The sequence below is a fragment of the Rhyacophila brunnea genome, unplaced genomic scaffold, assembly GCF_057557595.1.
Source record: "Rhyacophila brunnea isolate RB1 unplaced genomic scaffold, BYU_Rbru_1.0 scaffold_6, whole genome shotgun sequence".
Taxonomy (NCBI): Eukaryota; Metazoa; Arthropoda; class Insecta; order Trichoptera; family Rhyacophilidae; genus Rhyacophila; species Rhyacophila brunnea.
Window position 1 is genome coordinate 4,245,818 of NW_028233276.1, and position 21,419 is coordinate 4,267,236.

The 21,419-nt window shown below is 35.2% G+C and overlaps 1 protein-coding gene across 1 annotated transcript in view; it reads right to left on the minus strand.

Annotated features, from left to right (window-relative positions):
- LOC147065120 (uncharacterized) overlaps positions 1 to 21,419 on the minus strand; it is a 578,962-nt gene that overhangs the window by 123,456 nt on the left and 434,087 nt on the right. The gene's annotated exons all lie outside the window — the stretch shown is intronic.

Here is a 21,419-nt window from a genome sequence, read left to right on the forward strand (position 1 = left end):
GCAAATACACACTGACGACGAATACAATTAACTCTAACTTATATAACAAATCAATACAATAAAGTAGGTAAAAGCTTTATCACCTACCTATTAAATCAATAAATAATATATAACACAAATTATGAATAGGTAGTTGAAGTATTTGTAAAAAACCCCCTACCTTATCAATAATAATACACTCGTTAAGCGTATATAAATTGTCAAAACCTAATAATAGATCATTAGTAATTTTAACCCTTTTACTCCCACGGGGCCGATATTTCGGCCCACCATACCTATGCGAAAACTCCATCTGGGCCGATCCATCGGCCGAAAGTTTGGAACCAAATTTACGATTTATTCCAAATTTTTTCCCGTCATATTTCGTCTCGTGTAGACGAATCATTATATTCACTGTGTGTTGAGTGTGAGTAACATTTATTTTAGTGTCGGCTTTATTTATAATTATGTCACACCCTATTAACTCACAAGTCATAATTGCTCTGCTGTAGAACTTGAGACCAAAGAGGGTCATAAAAATAATAAAACATTATTTTTATGACACATTTTAAATTCTGATATTTCTTTTAGTTGTTTTATGATTCATATATCACATTACAAAATGAAGTTTGTAATTTTTGAACTAACAATGGATGCCACTGTACTTTTGGTAAGATGGTGAAAAAATACATGAATATAAATATTATTATAAAATTACTTCATTCCATATCAGTTAGTCGTCGATACTGTATCGAATTCTCTTGCGATTTCGTGAATTGAATAATATTCTTGAATACCTTGGACACTATACGATTTTTTTTGATTACTTTATAAAAATTCTATTTCATAGATAAATAATAATTTGTTTATTTTTTTTTCTGTTACTACATAAGGATAGATTATATTATAAAATTTGATAAATCAATTATAAATAAAAAAATGTTGTCACACTTGTTTTGTTGTTCAAACATAGTTTTATCCGTTCATTTCTAAATAAATATTGATACATTATTTTTTTCTTTTGTTTTATTGATGTAAACTATCAATATTATTACTTATTATTGCTTTATACACCATTGAGAACACACAAAAAAAGTTTCAAATTTTTAAAACATGTGTAGAATTAGTTATTTAAAAAAAACTAAATCGACGATTTTTTGTCAAAAAACGCTTGGGAGTTTTCGCATATGCTAGGCTAAATCAGCTGGGAGTAAAAGAGTTAAACAAAAATACTACACTCAAGAGGAGTAAAATCTTTCATTCTGGAAACAATGGTAACATATTGGGAATTAATGGAGTTAACTAATGAGATATTTATCTATGATATCAGCAGTCTTTAAGGTTATTAGTTAAACAATTAATGTTCAATAATATTCTTACGTGATACCTAATCTTTTTCTACATTACACCATATTTATAGTCTCGCGTGTAAACCATCATAGGATATAGCAAGCCGTGGGTCCCAGGTTCGAATCCTGGGTCTGGCAAGTACACATATTGTTTTTCAATTTGTGCGTGTCAGGGTATGGACCTAATAGGTTGAGCAAGTGGCTGACATCCATTTCTCGTAAAAAACAAAAATCTGTCAATACAAACCTCCACTCTGTGAAGGCCCATATGATCCTATCAGGATCGGACATGGTCGAAAAAAAAAATTAGGAAAGCTAAGTTGATCATTCAAGATAGGTAGGCTCTGCAACTGTGCTCTATTTATCTCTAAGAGCTTGGCCACAGCGACGGGACGGCAGCGGCGTGTACAACTCAAACGTATAACCATAACCGTGTGTGATATGCCCAAAAAAAGACACTACGAACATTTCACACATGGATATATATATCTGTACCTCAGAGGCAGACGGATGCAAGTGCCAAATACCCAATTGTTCAGGAGAGCCAAAAAACAATTTTTATTTTAAACGAATATTCATAACTTCTAAGAAAATATACATATAATGATCATTATTTTTTGGTACTGTTCGGTTAAAGCGGATACAGCGGAAATTGCATTTTGAAAATAGCCGATAAACTGGATTATTTGTTAGGTTAACGTAACCTAACCCAAACTAACAAATAATCCAGTTTATCGGCTATTTTCAAAATGCGTTTTCCGCTGTATCCGCTTTAACCGAACAGTACCTATTTTTTTTATTCTAATTCAATTAAAGTACTTCTGGAATATGTAAAAAAGGAATAAATATAATACGAGGGTGGGTCAATAAGTCCTTAGAAAAGCCGACAGGTGGCGCGACTAGTACTGTAAGCGGTTTGTTTTCATGCAGCGGCACTACCGATTCAGTATGCTGCGAAGTTTCAATCAGATTGGTCGGGTTGTTGTGTGTTTCTCGTACATTTAAAAAAAAAATTTGCTTGTTTACAAAAATGGAGAAAATTGAGTTTAGAGCTGTTATTAAACATTTTAATATAAAAGGGTTAACAGCAAAGGAAATAAAAAATGAGTTGGATTTAGTTCACGGCACATCTGCTCCTTCACTTGCAACTATTTATAACTGGTTAAATGAATTTAAACGTGGTCGTACATCAACAAAGGATGAACCACGCTCAGGACGTCCTATAGAGGTGACTACACCAGAAATGATCAATAAAATCCACGATATGGTGTTAAGTGACCGAAGATTAAAGTTGAGTGAGATAATTGAGGTTACAGGGATCTCAAAAGGTAGCGTCATTTCTATTTTACATGACAAATTGGGCATGAAAAAAATTTCTGCAAGATGGGTGCCGCGTTTGCTCACAGTCGACAATAAACGCAATAGGGTGGTGGCCTCTAAAGCCCTGTTGTCGCTCATGCAACGCAATCCGGATGAATTTTTTCGTCGCTTTGTGACTGTAGATGAAACATGGATACACCACTATACTCCCGAGACGAAAGAACAGTCAAAGCAGTGGATTGCGAAAGGCGAACCATGTCCAAAGAAGGCGAAAACCGTAAAATCAGCTGGTAAGGTTATGGCTACTGTATTTTGGGATGCACGTCATGCAATTATTTTCGTTGACTATTTGGAAAAAGGAAAAACAATAACAGGGGATTATTATGCATCTTTATTGGACCAGCTAAAAAACAAAATTGAAGAAAAACGGCCTCATTTAAACAGGAAAAAAATCCTCTTTCATCAGGACAATGCCCGTGTTCACACATGTTTATGATCAATGGCTAAAATTGAAGAATTGAAGTTCGAATTGGTCGACCACCCACCGTATTCGCCAGATTTAGCCCCCAGTGACTTTTTCCTTTTCCCAAACTTAAAAAAATGGCTAAGTGGACAACGTTTTTTTTCAAATGAAGAAGTCATCGATCGGACAAATGCTTATTTTGAGGACCTTCCGAAAACTTATTTTTCTGACGGTTTAAAAAAAATTGAGAAACGTCTAACCAAGTGTATTGAGCTCCAAGGAGATTATGTTGAGAAATAAAAAAAAATACAAAAATAAAAACTGTTTTAATGCTTTTTTCTAAGGAATTATTGACCCACCCTCGTACAATTTTATATCTAAAAAAAATTAAATAGAAAACGTATTATGGATCTGCATCCTTCTGCCTCTAAAGATATTTTGTTAAATATGGAATTGTATCTTATTTACCTAGCCAAAATAAAACAAATTATAAGTTAAAAAAATTTATAGGTATAAATATAACAACCAGCCTGAATCTATTCACTGCTGGATGAAGGCCTCGCTAATCTCCAAGTTGATTCCACTTCTCTCGTCCCTGTGCGTTGCGTTGCCAAGTTTTTCCCCAGAACTTTATCATTTCATCGATCCAGCGGCCTCTAGATCTACCTTGTGGATGTTTTGTACCTCTTGGATACCACTGGATGAATAAATTTGTCCAACGATTGTTCTTTCTTCGACCTATGTGTCCAGCCCATTTCCATTTGAGGTTTTTAGCAAACTATCACATCATTAATCCTTGTCTGTTCCCTTATCCACTCATTCTTCATTTTGTCCGTTTGCGTTATGCCAGCATGCACCTTTCCATTCCACGTTGTGCTACTCAAAGGTTCTGGATCTCTCTTTTACTTAGGGTCCATGTTTCACACTATGTGATTACGGGAAGTACACACTGGTTGAACACTTTGCACTTTAGGCACAGTGGGAGGTCATTTTTGAAGAAATTATTCAGGCGGCCAAAAGCACTCCAGCCTAGCTTTACTCTGCGAACAATTTCATCAAATATACATCCATCTATAGACACTTGTTGTGCCAGATAGATGTAGTTTTTCACCTGTTCGAGCTGAATGCCATTGATGAGGATCTCTTTTTGGTCTGCAAAGCAGTTGAACATGACTTTCTTCTTTGACACATTTATTTTCAAGCCTACTTTGTTGCTTACTCCAGCGAGTTCCTGCATTCTGCTTTGGAGGTCTTCTGAGTCTTGTAAACTACTATTTATTGTCATCGGGAAAGCGCAGACGACTCACGTATTCTCCATTTATAGAGGCCCGCGTCATTCCAGTCAAGTTCTCTAAATAAGTCTTCAAGTGTAGCTGTAAATAGTTTAGGTGAGATTGTATCACCTTGTCGGACTCCTTTGCTGATAGGAAATGCGCGATGGTTTATGGAGATGTTGTTGCGCTACTGTATATATTATTGAAAATATTTATATAGCGCCCGGGGATTCCTTGATTTCTGAGTGCATCGAGTATTGAAAATTTCTTTATGGAATCGAACCCTTTCTCATAGTCTATAAAACCAATGGATAGCGGCAGCTTGTATTCCTGTTACCTCTCTGATGACTTGGATATGGTCCATAGTGCTGTATCCTCCTCTAAAGCTCGTTCTCCTGGCTGGTTCTCGTCTAGTACATATTACAGACGGTTTGAGAGAATTTTATCTTAGTGGATTATTGGATTTGCATCCTTCTGCCTCTAAGGTAGGTATGGCACTTGCATCTTTATTCTATGCATATCTTGGACTAGGACTTCCATCTCTCTGCCTCCAATAAATAAAGCCTTTAGCATGACGATTCTTAAAAAAAATCATTTTCCCCAAAAATGAAGTTGCATCCGTCTGCCTCTGAGGTACAGATATATATATATGCCCGCTGTCCGCCCGACAACTACGTTCTTGGAAGAATAATTTATAGTCACCCGCATGACTTTGAAGTAATTTTGCACCTTTTTCAATGTCAAATGTATGTTTTTCATTTACTAAAATGGTTCGCAAATGTTGTGTATTCATATCCAATATTTGGGCTGCTAAGTGTTCTGCAATTCTAACATTTAATTTCCTCGTAGTTTTCCACTTCAAATTTGGGGCAATTGTTGCATTTTAATCGATAAATACCGTATTTATTTTTAAACTCTGGGGTCTTTATTGTTTATCAATAATCTACCAACTGTGTTACAATAAAATGCCGATTTCACATTATCTTTGGAAAGATGTATTTTAACTTTTTCACTGGTTTTGCTTATATAACTTAATCTACACCAGTGATTAGCATTGACCGGTGTAGGTAGGTAGGTTCTACACCTAATTTAGATATTAATTATATTTTCTTTTTTATTAAAATTTGTTTATAAGAGACTCCTCATATCAATTTGTTTAATCGTTAAAAGTTTGTTTTGAAAATTTGTTTCACTTAAGGGCACAGTTGCAAGTCTATGTATATCCGAATGAAATGCGGCTAGTTCAGTGGTCGGCAAAATGTGGCTCTTTGGCCCATTGAATGGGGCTCTGCAAACACCATACACATACGGCGAATAGATAAAAAGTTGTTTTATAATAATGCATCCGAAGAGCTATTTCAGGATTTTAAGAACAAAGCAGATATTCTAAAAAAAACTTAAAGAGTTACCATTGTCTGCTAAAACATAGAAAGATGGAACAGTCAAAATGTTTTCGAATATAACCAACCAGCAAATCGAAAATCTTAAATTGGTTTCAGCTTTATCAATAGCAGTTGATGAGTCTTGTGACATAATAATGATGCAGCGTAAGTTTCACTTTTTGTATGACTTATTTCATCTACAGATCCTAAAGAAGAACTTTTAGAATTATTGCCACTCAAAGGTCAAACATGCGGAGAGGATATTGCAAATGCTGTAATTGAGTGGATGGAAAAACATCATATTTAACTCAATAAAATTGTGTCAATTTCAACAGACGGGTATGTAAAGTATGACCGACGTAAGATAATGGTTTGTTGCTATTTTGAAAGAAATAATCATGAGTAGGCTTAGGATTCTTAGGTATTTAAATATTTTTTTTTGAGTGGCCCCATAACAAAATATCTAAGTATCTGTTTCAGACAATTTTGAAACATTTAAGCCCTATTTGTTAGCACCTATTTTTAAATATTTTAGGTAATTACATATTTTAGGTTTAAGGGGGGACATGCTCAGCATAGGTCAAAATGGAGCTTTTGTTCTATTTTCAAAGCATGATCCTGGACATACCTTAAACGTTGTAGATAATCTATTTATATAATTTTGAAGCCTTATTATCCTTTATATTTATTTTAAACATTTGATGACTGCATAAAGTATTTTTATTACATAAAATAGTATTCTTTTAAACCTCTCGCTCTAATGTTTTGGAATATAGTCATATTTCAGTACATAAATGTGCAGTGGTGTTAAGATTTTTTACATTTATTAATTTTTAAACGCATTTATAAAACCATCAGTATAATTTATATCGACATTATTATAGTGAAATATTTACGATAAAAAATTATATTGATAATCTCTGTGATCCCAAATTTGACAAGAATTAGGCATTTTATTATTCAAAAAATGGGCAAGATTAACACATTTGAAGATAGTTCTAAAGATACTGATTATAAGCTATGTCTTTGACCATTCAATTATGATAAACATCCTACGAATAATGATTGCTTTATAATAATTATTGACCTAAGAATAAGGTAGTGTTTTTTTGAAATACGCCATTTCTTTTGGCATCCCCAGTGGTTAAGCTACAATATACGGCCGTAGCCATAAATTGACAAACTATAATTGAAGTAGGGAGTAAAATTATGTTAACGCGCGTGTTTGAACATGTACCGTTTAAAAAAAAAAATTTAAAAAAATTCGGTTAGGTAGGTAAAATCTAATCTTGGCACCTCCCCCCCTTTATTTCATTAAATAATACAGTCACCTTTTTAAATAGCCAAAAATGTACTACTTAATACAACAAGAAAAAATGACTAGTACAAAAAAAAAAGTACTTTTATTATATTAATTTTTAAATTAATTTGTTTTTGATGCGATGGATGTGCTTGTTTCTTAGCACAAAGAGCTCTTTTTCTACTAAATATTTGTCGATATTTGGATTTCATTGCAGCTAATGCAGAAAATCCCGTTTCGCATAAAAATATGATGTTACGAATGGTATAGCAGTACCTACTTTACTTACAACTTGCATTGCTTTTCTTGACAACCTATTATATTATTTATTCACTTTGATTCAATCAAAATTGAACTAGGGTTTTTGTTTCAATGAATTATCGCATGATAATTCTATCAATTTTTTCCTTTTCAATAGTAGTCAATTCAAATTCATCATCGTTCATTGACGAATTGATTCTATCATGGGCCCTACATCCTGAAGCGAGCCCACCTACCTATCGCTGAGGTTAAGGGCAATGTGGTGCTCTAAAGTAGTGTTTTCTAAATTATTCACGGGAGTTATCATTTAAGTACCTATAGCAATTATCATATAGGTATCACATCAAATTGCAATGCACAACTATATATTTTATAATTTTAAAATATTTAATAGTCTTGAAACAAAGTAACGCCTTTTTTAAAACTATTAAATTAAATTTGTGATGTCTGTTATGCCCGAGCCCAGGCTCTTTATAAACTATTCATTTGCAAACTGCAAACCTGTGGCTACATTTTGTGTTAAACTTTTCGCGCCTCCCTTTGCAACACTCCACGCCTCCCACTTTGGAAATCGCTGCCTTACTTACTCACAATAAAATTTTTATCAATAAATAAGATCATTATTAAGTATGAAATCAAGTTTTATTCAGTGTACCTATAGTTTAGTCAAGACTTAAAACTTTTATTAAAGTTCAGTTAATAAACAGTATACCTACCTATATTACCTAGCTTAAGTTAAAAAAAATTGGCTCTCAAAAGAAATCTCAATCGTTGTACTGTCGATATTTGGCTCTGATGACTAATGAGTTTGCCGACCACTGGGTTAGTTCATATGCAGTTAGATGATTCGAAGAACTTATGAATAATGCAATCCGAATATGTCGGCTTTCTATAAAAATGTTAAACTCATGATTGATCTTTTCTATATTAATATTTAGATCGAGAATATTAATAAAATTATCTTACCACCAACTTCCAATGTAAATTGAATTTTGTCACTTAGAGAATTTAAAAAATTATGGAATTTGGTCAATTTGTATTCTTGAATTGTACTAGGAATGTCAATAATTCATATGGTCAACAAACGAAAACTTCTTATGTTTATGGCATATATCATATTCTTAATATATGGCAGGGGTAGCCACACTTTTTTTTTCTAGGATCGACTAGTTGAAAAAATTATTTATGGCGATTGACTGATATCTCTTGTAATTATATCATACGAGAACAATAAAAACCCATTTTTTATAATTCAAAATGTGTATTTTGAAAACAGATATTTTATACATATAAAAAATAGCTATACAGAAAAATCAAATTAACGACAATAATATAATAATGTTATGTCTTTCACTTCTAAAAAAATTAAGTAGGTACACATTAACTGTAATTTCAACACAGTTACACAATTTACCTGTATATCGGATATTTGAAATTTTGTAATAGCCAAGTAACATGCAACCCTTCGCCAGGAATTACATCAATAATCATACACATCATATTGCATCGCACAGCCATGTATTTGAAATGTAAATATCCCTTGAGGAAAATAGCGCCGCAGGCGACTTTTTTACTGTTCGAGCAAATTTGTGGTTTTCTTACTTAACTGGTCGACCCGCTACGCCGGGCTTCCCTCACGCTAGAGTCCTTTCAGACCCCCTTGTGGGAGTCATGCCTTCTGGTGTATAATGCAATGATAACTGATAAAAGTGGGTACTGTTTCCTCATTTTTACATAAAGTAATAAATCCAACATGATTCCGAACCATAGCAAGAGCTCCATCAGTCGTTACCTAGTTTATGAATAGGAAATCGAGTACGATTAATATACGACTTAAATGCATTAAATATATCTTCTCTTTTGGATTGTTCCTCCATCGGTAAAACTTTTAATAATCCTTCTGAAGCAAACATGTCTTTAAAAACCAATCGAATAAAAACGCATAGTTGTGCAATATCCGTGTAATCTACCGACTTGTCAAATTGCAAGGATAGGCTGAATTTACATTTATTAATGTTTTCCTGTAGAATTTCTTCCAAGTTCTCATCACTTTTGGATTTTAGGAACTGGAACGTCGAGTAGTTTTGACTCGTTTGCACAAGAAATATTACAATATATTATTATGTCCGCGATCGACCAAAAATACCTTCGCGATCAACGTACTGGCCATCCCTGATATATGGCATGGCAATATGCCAGGTTATTTGATAGCAATTTATTTTTCAACCATCTAATAGTTCCCTCCAGACCAACCTGTCCCGCACCACACTCAGTTTTAATTGAGCATATCACAAGGCCCTATGTTTCTATGTGAAGCATCAGCAGTTGTTCATGCCTGGGAAAGTCTCAGGAGCAAATGCCCAAGACAGTGACACATACCTGTCATCAACAGGCTTTTCTTGGTGTTTATAAATATTAAATAAAAGCGGGCCGAACCGTTACCCTGATCTCTGTAAACAATTGAATGAAATACCTGATCTGATTCCCTGCTCAACTACGTAAATGTTTTATTCTTAGGTAAAGTCCTTCGTCCGGTATATGGAAGTAACATGCCGGACGAAGATGAAAAGCAAACGTTAAGGTCATATTAAAGTATGAAAGATGATGTATGCAATCAATAGTCTAAGAATATAATAAATTTATTTTATAAAAAAAAAAATATGTACTAGCTATAATAAATAAAATGTTTAGTTATAAGGTTTAAATGAAGTAAATTCAAATATTATAATTTTGCCACGCATCGCTCAACACTGAACTCGTCATGCGCCGGCGCTAAGGTCCACCTCGTGATTTGCCAAATCAAAAGATCATCTAATCGGATTTGGCCGATCACGGGGGTTCCTTCAAAAGCTGGCTTGGGTTGAAGAGTGGTAGAAGAATCCCATGGCGAGCAGTGAGCGTCCTTTGGTCAAAACGAATAGACCTGAATCACTGAACTCTGTAAAAACCCGAAAGTAAACTTTTGTAAAACTAACCATGAAAATATAAGACCGCGTACGAACAAGAAAGACTTTTTTATTTAATTTTTGTGAATCCGGGGTTCTATCAACACCCAAGCTAGTCACTGAACCCTGGATATCTCAACAAGTCACCACGCACTAAAGCAGGGGGGGGCAAACTTTTTGGATGGAGGGCCAAATTCAAGAATTCAAAATGAGTGGCGGGCCGCAAGTAAAATACCATTTTTAGATATACACTATTTATTATCACGAAAAATAAACATTACAAAAAAATTAATTAGAAGAACGAAACTGTTTTTTTTAACATTTTTTAAATTCAGGTGTTAATTTTGTAGTTGATATTCTCAAAACTGCTTGTAAATGGGCATCGGAGATATTTGATCGTAAAGAATTTTTATTGAGGTTCATGATCGAAAATGTTTGTTCACATATATAGGTTGATCCAAAAATAACGAACATTTTTCTTGCATAATCTTTAAGTTGGTCGAATTTGTCTGAATTAAGGGCTTTGTAAAATTTGGAGATTTCTTCACGACGATGCAATTCTCTTAAATCAGTGTCACACTGCAGATCAATAATCTTAAGTTGTAGCTCTGTCGGTACACCATGCCCCCCACATCTTGACGCGGGCCCCGAAGCCAGGGTCTTGGGCGGCCCCCCTACCTATCGCTATGGTTAAAGGCAGTCTGACGCTCTCCAGTATTGTTTTTCAAATGGTGTTCGAGGTCAAATAAAATTCAGTGTAATTTAGCGATTTTTTAACACAGTATTTCTCAACACGTCCCAACAACTATATGTTTTAAAATGGTAATAAGTTAGAAGTAAGCTATTAGAGCAAAATTAAGATGTGTGTTTATCTCATTTATCTGGTCGACCCGTCACGCTGGGCCCCCCCTGAGCCCGGGCCCCTAGGCTAGAGCCCTGTCAGCTCCCCCCTTGTGGGGGCCATGCGGTACACTATCAATGTCTATTGAAAATGGATTGCGTACTATTGCTAAACTTGTCTCAATTTTTTGGAAGTCACCAAATCTTTGTGAAAAATCGTCATTCAGAGCTTTAATAATTTTACCATATTATTCAAATTTATATTCTGGTATATTCAGCAACTTCAAAGTTGGAAAGTGGTCCACGTTGTTATTCGATATTTGTCGAAGGATTAACTTGAGTTTTAATTGAAATCCAATCAAACTTTTTACCATATCATGGGCATATATTTTTTTTCCTTGCAACGCGGAGTTAAAAGTATTTAAATATGTCACGATGTTCAACGTCGAAAATATTGGTTACATAGTGTGAGACGAGACGCAAGGAAGACGTACCTACTGAGATAACACATTTACGAAACAACAAATTCTTCAAATTTTAATCTATTGTCAATATTTCTTAAAAAATTATAAAAAAGTTATTCGTAATCAGAAGTACAATTAATGATGGCGGGCCGCAAAAAAATACCCGGCGGGCCACATGCGGCCCGCGGGCCGCAGTTTGCCCCCCCCTGCACTAAAGTGTGCTTTGACTGAATTTACTTACATACAGACATTTTTAATCAAAGTACCCATATATGTCAAAACAAAGCTAATATAATACGGATATACTAACCTATATAAAGAGATCTTCACGTCCGCAATAACACGCCACAAATTTTTTAAAAGCATTATAGTAGGTCTTTGTGGCGAACAGGTCGGACGGCTCGATGGGCCCAACAGCTGGTTGGACCGACTTAAGCATCTCTTTCTTTTCAGAGCACATTCTCGGTCATTCCCAGAGGATGTAGTTTGCATCCTGTAGTTCTCTGCCACATGGACATGTTAGCCGGATGAGAAGTCCAAACTCAAAGAGCTTGGCGGCAGATCCACCGTCCCCAGTCAAGAATTGGCTGGTGTAAACTCTGACCGAACCAGATAAATTAGATAAACGCACATTATAAATTTGCTTCAAATTCATTAACATTTAAAATATGTGGCTATGCGATACATATTTTGTGTCGATACTCGGTAACTCCATAATTCAAGTAGATGTTTTCAAAAGTACAAAAAATCGCTAAAATTACACTTAATACCCATTATTTTACCTCAAACACCATTTGGAAAATGGTTGTATAGCATCCCATTGCCTTTAACCTTAGCGATAGGTAGGGGGGCCACCAAAGATTCTAGCCTGGGGCTTCGTTTCAAGATATAGGGGCCATGAGTATAATATATCATTATATTATCACTATGGCCCTTCTGTCAAATACATTGTGCACCACTGGTTTAGAGGGTCTTTGTGTTGTTTGTTGGTGTATGTTGAATAAGTAGTTCACGAGATATTAAATAGTTAATTAAAATCGTAGGTGATTTTCATATGGCCGTCATTTTGCTAGTTTTCAAGATTTTTCAATGATTCTCATTCAGTGTAAATATTAACTTATTTCTTACCTTTCAAATGATATATCGTCAGTGCTCTAGTCAAATGGGGCGCATTCAACTGTGAACAAATATAGTTAACGTGAAAGTCTGATAACGCGCGCGCCGAGGTGACCCCCCTATTTGTACCAAAATATACGACCGAATCAAGCAGAGCAAATAAACACCATAATATCAAACACAAAGTAGTAAAACATTGCATTAGAATGTAGAATATCAGTGGCGAAAGCTCCATGCTAGACGATTATTTAAAGCCTACCTTCTAAGAAAAACAGACAGATCCAACCCAATCATCTTCAGAATCTTCAAGTAATGAATTTAAAATTCGTATCAAAGGTAAAAAATATGTGACAGCACCATCTGTCTGTCTTCTATAGTATTTATACGTTTTTTTTGTTAGGAATTCAGAGTTATTTTGTATGACCGTTAGGTCACGTGACCTCAGCCCCATCTACTGAAATGTATGCAATACAATAGGCTCAAAAGGCAAAGCTTAAAACCTTTGCGCATAATATTATTGTTAATGCTCGCAGCTTTGTCCAAAATAATTAATAAGATAATTAAAAATAATTTTTATGGCATTCAATCACATAAAAATGTAATTGATTTTAAAAATAAAAAATAATTTTACCCAAGGTGTTTATTAAGCTCATCATTCAATTTTATATTGTCAGTGAGCTATTGAAAATTCATCAGTAGCAGGGCTTTTTTTGTCATGTAACGCAGTGGTACGGCGTTCCGGCACCTTTTTTAATGTTTCAAAAGCAATTAGACGAAACAAGGTTCATGCTTACATAGTACAAGTTAGTTTTCCTGAATCATCTGAAATGAAAAGACATATCCTGAAAAACTATCACGTTTGATATATGCATTGAATTCTAGAGACCGACAAGTTTTACGCTAGACGCAAGACGCTACAACCGCGACAGCTATGCAGCGGAGCCTCACGTTAAACTTGTTTGTCTTTATTACCATTTCATCAAGTGAATGTGAACGCGAATTTTCACAAATGAATCTAGTTATTACCCCAATTAGAGCTTCGTTAAAGACCACCTTTGACACTTTTCGATCCTTCAAAATACATTTATCGGTGGTTACTGAGATATCCAGGGTTCCAGTGGCTAGCTCAGGTGTCGATCGAACCCCGGATTCACAAAAAAAAAAAAAATTTGAGACGAAAGGAATTTTGATAAAACAAGGTCTTTCGTGTTCGCAACATGGTCTTGTCTTATATTTTTTTAATTTTTAGTTTCACAGGTTTATATTTGGATTTTTTCAGTTACAGTCGTTAGGTCCGTATGCTTTGAAAACAGGACGCTCACTAACTTTTTCCTCGGGGTTCCCTTTTTTTGAAATTCCTCCGAACCCACGCCGACTTACCAAACGGCTCTCGTGATTGGCCAAATCTGATCGGATGATCTTTGGATTAGGCGAATCACGAGGCCAACTCTGGCGCCGGCGCGCGAAGATTTTAGCGTTGCGCAATGCGCGGCATCTTAATTACACGTCCGCCCAGTATGTGATTTTCACACACCAGACGAAGGCCTTTACCTATGAATAAAATATTTACGTAGCTGAGCAAGGAATCAGTTAAGATGTTTTATGAAGCCGTTTCTAGAGGTCAGGGTTACGTTTCTGCTTATAACTACTGAATGACTATTTTACACCGGGAGAAAGGAGAAGCCCGCCTGTAACAGGGATTTATCATTACTCAGTGGAAGACATTCGGCCATAGACTCTTCACACTAAGAAAGGGAATCGAGATGATTTTCCAGACGAGAATTGGACTGAACTTTGGAAATCACCATGGCCCCTACAAAGACGGGGCTGACAGGGCTCTAGCCTGGGGGATCGACCAGGTAAGTGAGATAAACGTACATCACAAATTTTCTCTAATCGTAAAAAAACCGCCTGCGGCGCTAATTTCTTTCAGACATATTAACATTTTAAAATATGTGGTTGTGTAATTGCATTTTTTGGTTAATGTTTGTTGATACCCTGAATTTTACCTTGAACACCATTTGAAAAACGCTGCTATAGAGCGTCACAGTCTTTAACCTCAGTGATAGGCAGGGGGCCCGCCAAAGATCCTGGACTGGGGGGCTGCTTCAGGATATGGGGGCCATGGAAATCACTATATACTTTGATATGATGTTTTAACAATTTGATTTTTTTACAACTTTACTTGTTTATTTGTTTAATTTTTTATGCACTTTGGGCATAGGAAAAGTTGCTTTAATTAAATATTTGAATATAATTTTCTTTAGTAGGTAAGAAGTTTGGCAAGTAGTGAGTTCCAGAACCTTTGTTTTTTTAAAAAAAGCCCTGATCAGTAGCAGTAGTAGATCAGTATCGTCTTATTTCCTGTAAGTACCTATACCTGACAAGTGTGCTCTTTTTCTCTGATCTACACAGCCTACCTCTTTCCAAAAGTCACCCTTCGCCACTGTAGAATGTACATATATTTTTTGGAGACGCCGGTTCCACCATGTGTGAACATACCACAAAAATTTTAACTTGACATTTTAAGAATCGGAATCGAGGGTTTCTAGGGAGTTTTAGGTTTCGGTTTAGGTTCCATTTCTTGCTCCGGTTATGAATGCAATCTGCTAGTAAAACTATCAATTTGATTTGACAAAAATATCATCAACAATATACATGAGAAATGAGTTGTAGAAAAAAAATTAAACACATGGTACTGTTTATTTACAATTTTTAATATAAACTTATACTTAATTAAAATAATACATATATAATTTTTTGACGATGTTAACTTTTACAAAAATAAACAATGGGCATGTCCCACTATACCATTAGGAACACGCAAGAATGTTTCACAAACACATAATGTTTTAAAGTAGCATATCATTTATCGTCAAAACTTAAAAATTATTTATTCAGTAAACGAAACATAAATAATAGTAAGTGACCAAACTACATTTTGAGGAAGTGACAATCAAAACAGAAGTGTTATCCTGGATGGTTCTGGGTGAGGAAACATGGAAACGAAACGATAACCAAAAATACAAGAAGGATCAATCGTTTGTCTACCACACAACGCATTCAAATCGTACTATCATACTACGAAAATGGCAAATCATCGTGACTTTTCTACAACCACGTATCTCAAAAAACACAACTTTTCAGGAGAGGCAAAAAACAACTTTACTCTCAGTTTTTAATTCAGAAATAAATTTTCTTCTGTGAAATATCCATTTAATATAGTTACAGATATTTTCATGAAAAAAATGTTGTTTCTTCAATCTATCGCACTATACTTTCGACCGATCAGTCATATTGTCGAAGATACGAGAATGCGTTGCAACTCTACTGTGAATCATTCCACAATATTATTGCAGTAAACAGGTATCTTGACTTGCGAGAAAGTACTTCAGTATAATCATTGGTCGGAGTTCAGTATTCTGTGTGCTTACAAATACGTATCTCAAGATATGAGTTTATAATATTTATAAAAGTCTTTTATTGTGATACGATTTTTTTGTAACTACTTAAATCAAGTATATTTTCATATAATCAAAAGTATATTTTGAGATACTTGTTAGTGGAATATGTGCGTATTCAAATTCTGAATTCATTACATCAAATAACTCAAAACTGACAAAAATTGAGATAACGTGTTTGTAGAAAATTAAGGTCAGAATTTGGTAGAAATTATCGCCCAACTGAAGGCAGAGGAAGGACGGGAGAGACTGGTAGAGTTTTGGATCGTCTAACACCTGTACATGGTCGTACAGTCTGTTCACGCGAAACTTCTATACAAAAATAGTGGCCAAAGACAAAGAAATGTCGGTTCCAAGAAGATCGCAGCAACTTGGCTTCTCTTTCAGCTCTTTATGGCGAATTTTGCATAGATTTTGTCAGCTCGTATAAGATCCAGGTCACGCAAGAACTAATGCCAACGAACCACGGGCAGCGTCGCACATTCGCCGTCTAGGTATTAGAAGAGCACACCACCGATGATGATTTGTTAATAAGCAAAACTGCTATATTTGGGTGGAGGAAAACCCACAAGTGATTGAAGAGAGGCTTTCGTCCGGTTTTTAAAATGATGAAAGAGCGACTGTTACAGTCAATGGCGTCCGCTATAGGCAAATGATAACTGACTTTTTGTGGCCGGAATTGGAAGATTTTGATTTGGAAAACATGTACTTTCAACATGATGGAGCCACTTGCATACAGCTCGTGGAACGCTGGTTTTATTGCGTGAAAAGTTCGATGACTGTTTAATTTTAAGACTTTGCGACTTTAATTGGCCATTGGTCAACAATCTGCAAACTCTCATCGCGCTTAAGGACAACATCGTTATGGCCGAGATAGAGTGCGTAAAAAAGTCGTCAAAAACTGACATAAGCGGACCGTGAGCTGCAAGATGATCCGGGGAGGTCATTTGGATGATATTGTGTTCCATGTATAGTTGCAAAGACCAAACTATTGATTGATATAAATGAAGGGCACACGGCAAAAACAGGCTCATCAACACAATGATAATTGTGCAGGAGAGCAAAAAGAAGAATGTAATCAATATTGGTTGGAAAATGGGAGAATTTATAATATATTGATTTCTCATTTATTTTGAAATATAATAAAAGTGAAAAAAAGTAATAAAAACATATCCTACGTTTTTGTGCAGTTTATACACCGTGAGCTGATTTTTGCCTTGACTACACTTTCTTCTCCCTTCATTTATGAAGTAATGAAATCAATTTTGGTCGTTTGATACCATTCTTGAGCACATTGGCATTTAAATCTCAAAAATGAAAACAAATGCGATGAGCCTGTTTTTACCGTGTACCCTTCAAATATATTCACACAAAGTTAACAATGTCTTTTATTTCAAAAACAAATTCGTACCAGAGTTTGGATAACCCTTTACTTATATAAATTATAATATATGGCTGAAATGAGACTAACACATTGTTGTGACAAACAAATTCATAATAAGCTGATCTCAATAATAATATGTATTATTAAAACTAAACATTTAATTCATTACATTATTATAGTCCTGCAATATATTTCTTGCATATTTTTGGTAACTTTACTCCATTTATCATTAAGGAGTAATAGATAGATATCAGTAAACTACACATCAATCAATCAGAAATAAATCTTTGCTTTGAAGAATGTAAAAAGTACATTAACACTCACTTAGAGATTATATTATTTTTTACGAGGAACGCTTGTTATTCACTCGCCCAACCCATTGGGTGCTTGCACTGGATCAAACATACAAACATATATTTTTGCCAGCTACTGGATCGAACCCGCAATCCACGGCTTCAGAGATAGGCGCTCTACCAACAACTATGCCACCGTGTGTGCAACACACCGGGGTTGTAATCGGCAGTCATATAAGAAAGGTCCTCCAAGACATAGTTTCTTAGGACCACTGGTTCGGCTAAGATTTTTGAGTGGGCCGCAAAAATTTTTTGCAGTTCAAAAATAGTTACCTAGAAAGTTGTATTATATTTCGACAATTTTTTCAAAAATAGTGTAAATATAAATATTAATTATTTTATTCCAATGTTGATGGTCCTCAAAACATTTTTTGATTTTTTTGTGGTCTGCGGATGTAAAAAGGTTAAGAAACATTGCTCTAAGATAATCTTTACTGTATAAAAGCAGATGTATCTGTTCTTTGTATAGGAAACTTGGTACACGCATCTTGTACACTTGATTGAGTCAGGTGATATTATTACTTAACACATTGCCTACTGCGAAAATTACAAAATTATGAAAGGTACGCCAAATATTGACGACGTTTAATCAAAATCAGCACGTTTCAATTTCAAGCTCATAACTTTTGAACCTACCAATATATTTCAGTCATATTTCAAGTGTATATTATCACTATACATTTTTTTTTTTTTCGACCATGTCCGATCCTAATAGGATCATATTGGCCTCCACAGAGTAGAGGTTTGTATTGACAGATTTTGTTTTTTACGAGAAATGGATGTCAGCCACTTGCTCAACCTATTAGGTCGATACCCTGACTCACACACAAATTGAAAAACAAAATGTGTATTTGCCCGACCCAGGATTCGAACCTGAGACCCACGGCGTGATAGTCCAACGCTTAAGCCGCGCGGCCACCGTGGGTGTTATTACTGTAATATAATTAAAACAAAAACAGAAGCCTATTCATGGAAGGATTGACATTTTTATTATTACAGTGAAACACCGATTTTACATTATTGAGTGCCAAAAATACGTAAATACAGTAAACTCCCGATTATCCATGAACGATACGGTGTATACAACGATATAATAGCTCTTAGGAAAATTCGAACTGATGTTAAAAAATCAATTAAATGACTCCTGTAAACAAACCAAAATCACAGATTTTCTTAATAAATAATGAGTATTAAACGTGTTAAAATAATGTCTGCTTTAGAAATGTATAATATTATGTAGTATTTTAAAAAGAAAAAACAAGAGTTTGGATTATCCGTGTTTTATGTTTATCCGTGCCGCCGCTCCCCACCATTAGCCCGGATAATCGGGAGTCTACTGTAGTGGGAAATTGAAAAATAAAAAATATTAATAATCATTCAAATTGGTTTGGTGCATATTTTTGCCATGTTTGTACAAAACTCTTTCAATATTATAAATCGATATAAAGGTTTCATTTTATAATGCTAGTAAACAGCTTTCCAAGCTCTTGACATACATAGCCTCTATTTTTGTTGGAATTACGCGTGAGCCAACGTGTTATTTCACTTTTTTAAAAATGTTCCTTTTCTCTTGAACTGTTTATGTTTTTATTTGCTGAACATTGCATTACTTGAACGGATACTGCATCCGAGTCTACAAAAAAGGAATGCGTATATCAGTGGCGAAGGGTGGAGGTAAGCTGTTGAGATCCTACGTAAATAGTGCACACTAAACTTTGTCAGTCACACTTATTTGTTTAAGCATAGAAATTGCAATGGTATTGGTTATTTTTTTAAATTCAATGAAACCCTGCGTAAATCAAGCCATAATAGATAATAGGCAAAAATATCTATCGTCATCATCATCAGCCTGAATCTATCCACTGCTGGATGAAGGTCTCTTCAGACTGCATCCACTTCTCTCGGTCCTGTGCATTGCGCTGCCACATACTTCCGCAGAACTTTATCATTTCATTGATCCAGCGGCCTCTAGGTCTATATTGTGGACGTTTTGTACTTCTTGGATACCACTGGATGACTAGATTTGTCCAACGATTGTCTCTTCTTCGAGCAAATTGTCCAGCCCATCTCCATTTAAGGCTTTTAATAAACTCTATTAAATCGCAAACCCTTGTCTGCTTCTTTATCCAGTCATTCCTCTTTTTGTCCTTTCGTGTTATGCCCAGCATGCACCTCACCATACCACGTTGTGCTACTTGTTTCTGGATCTCTCTTTTACTCGGGGTCCATGTTTCACACGCATATGCGTGTGATATGTGACACACATATGTGATTACGGGAAGCACACACTGGTTGAACACATCCATCTATAGACACTTGTTGCCCCAGATAGATGTTGCTTTTCACCTGTTCGAGTTGAGTGCCATTGATGAGGATCTCTTTTTAGCTCGCACAGCAGTTGAACATGACTTTCTTCTTTGTAACATTTATTTTCAAGCCTACTTTGTTGCTTACTTCAGCGGGTTCCTGCATCCTGCTTTGGAGGTCTTCTGAGTCTTGCGAGAAAATTACTATATTATCATCGGCAAAGCGCAGATGACTCAGGTATTCTCCATTTATGGGGATCCCTTTGTCATTCCAGTCAAGTTGCCTAAATAAGTCTTCAAGGGTAGCTGCAAATAATTAAGGTGAGATTGTATCACCTTGTCGGACTCCTTCGCTGATAGGAAATCTGCGCGATGGTTTATGGAGATTGACAGATGCTGTTGCGCTACTGTATAATATATTATTGAAAATATTTATATAGCGCCCAGGGATTCCTCGATTTCTGAGTGCTTCGAGTATTGAACATTTTTTTATGGAATCGAACGCCTTCTCATCGTTTATAAAACCCATGCATATGAGAAATCATAGAGTGGTGCCAGGAATACAAAATGCCACTATCTATCTATAAAACATCTAAAATTATGCCTTTAAATTATATATAATGTTAGATATTTATAGATAGAAGAATATTTTTATTCAGGTTTAGGCAGGGGGTAACATGAATTTTAAAAAACTAACTAACACCATCTGCAATTTGTACTCTTAATTCAATGAAAACAAGAGACTTTGGAAATAAGTATGACTGACAAAGTGTATGCTATTTTTGTCAGTTTTCACCTCCAATATGATGATTTGGTTTAGGCAGGTTTTAATTGCATTTTAAAAACTAACCAGTACCATCTACAATAAATTTATATTCTTAGCTAAATGAAAGCTACTGAGTATGATTGACAAAATTTAGTGTGCACTATTTATGTTGGATCTCCATATCCTACATCTACCCTTCGCCAGTAGTGCATATGCGTCAGCACCTACACAAAAGGAGTATAATATATAAAAAAGAAATCCGCTTATGAGACTGCAACTTGTAAGAATGTTTATTAGACGTAAATTACTGGATATAAAAATGTAAAACTGAGAATTAAGTACACTAAAATACGACAGGACTGTAGAAACTATATGCAAATAGCGAAAAAACATGATTTCTGGGCATGTAAAATTGAGGTTCCACTGTTTTTTCAACTACCATTCTCTGGAATGTTA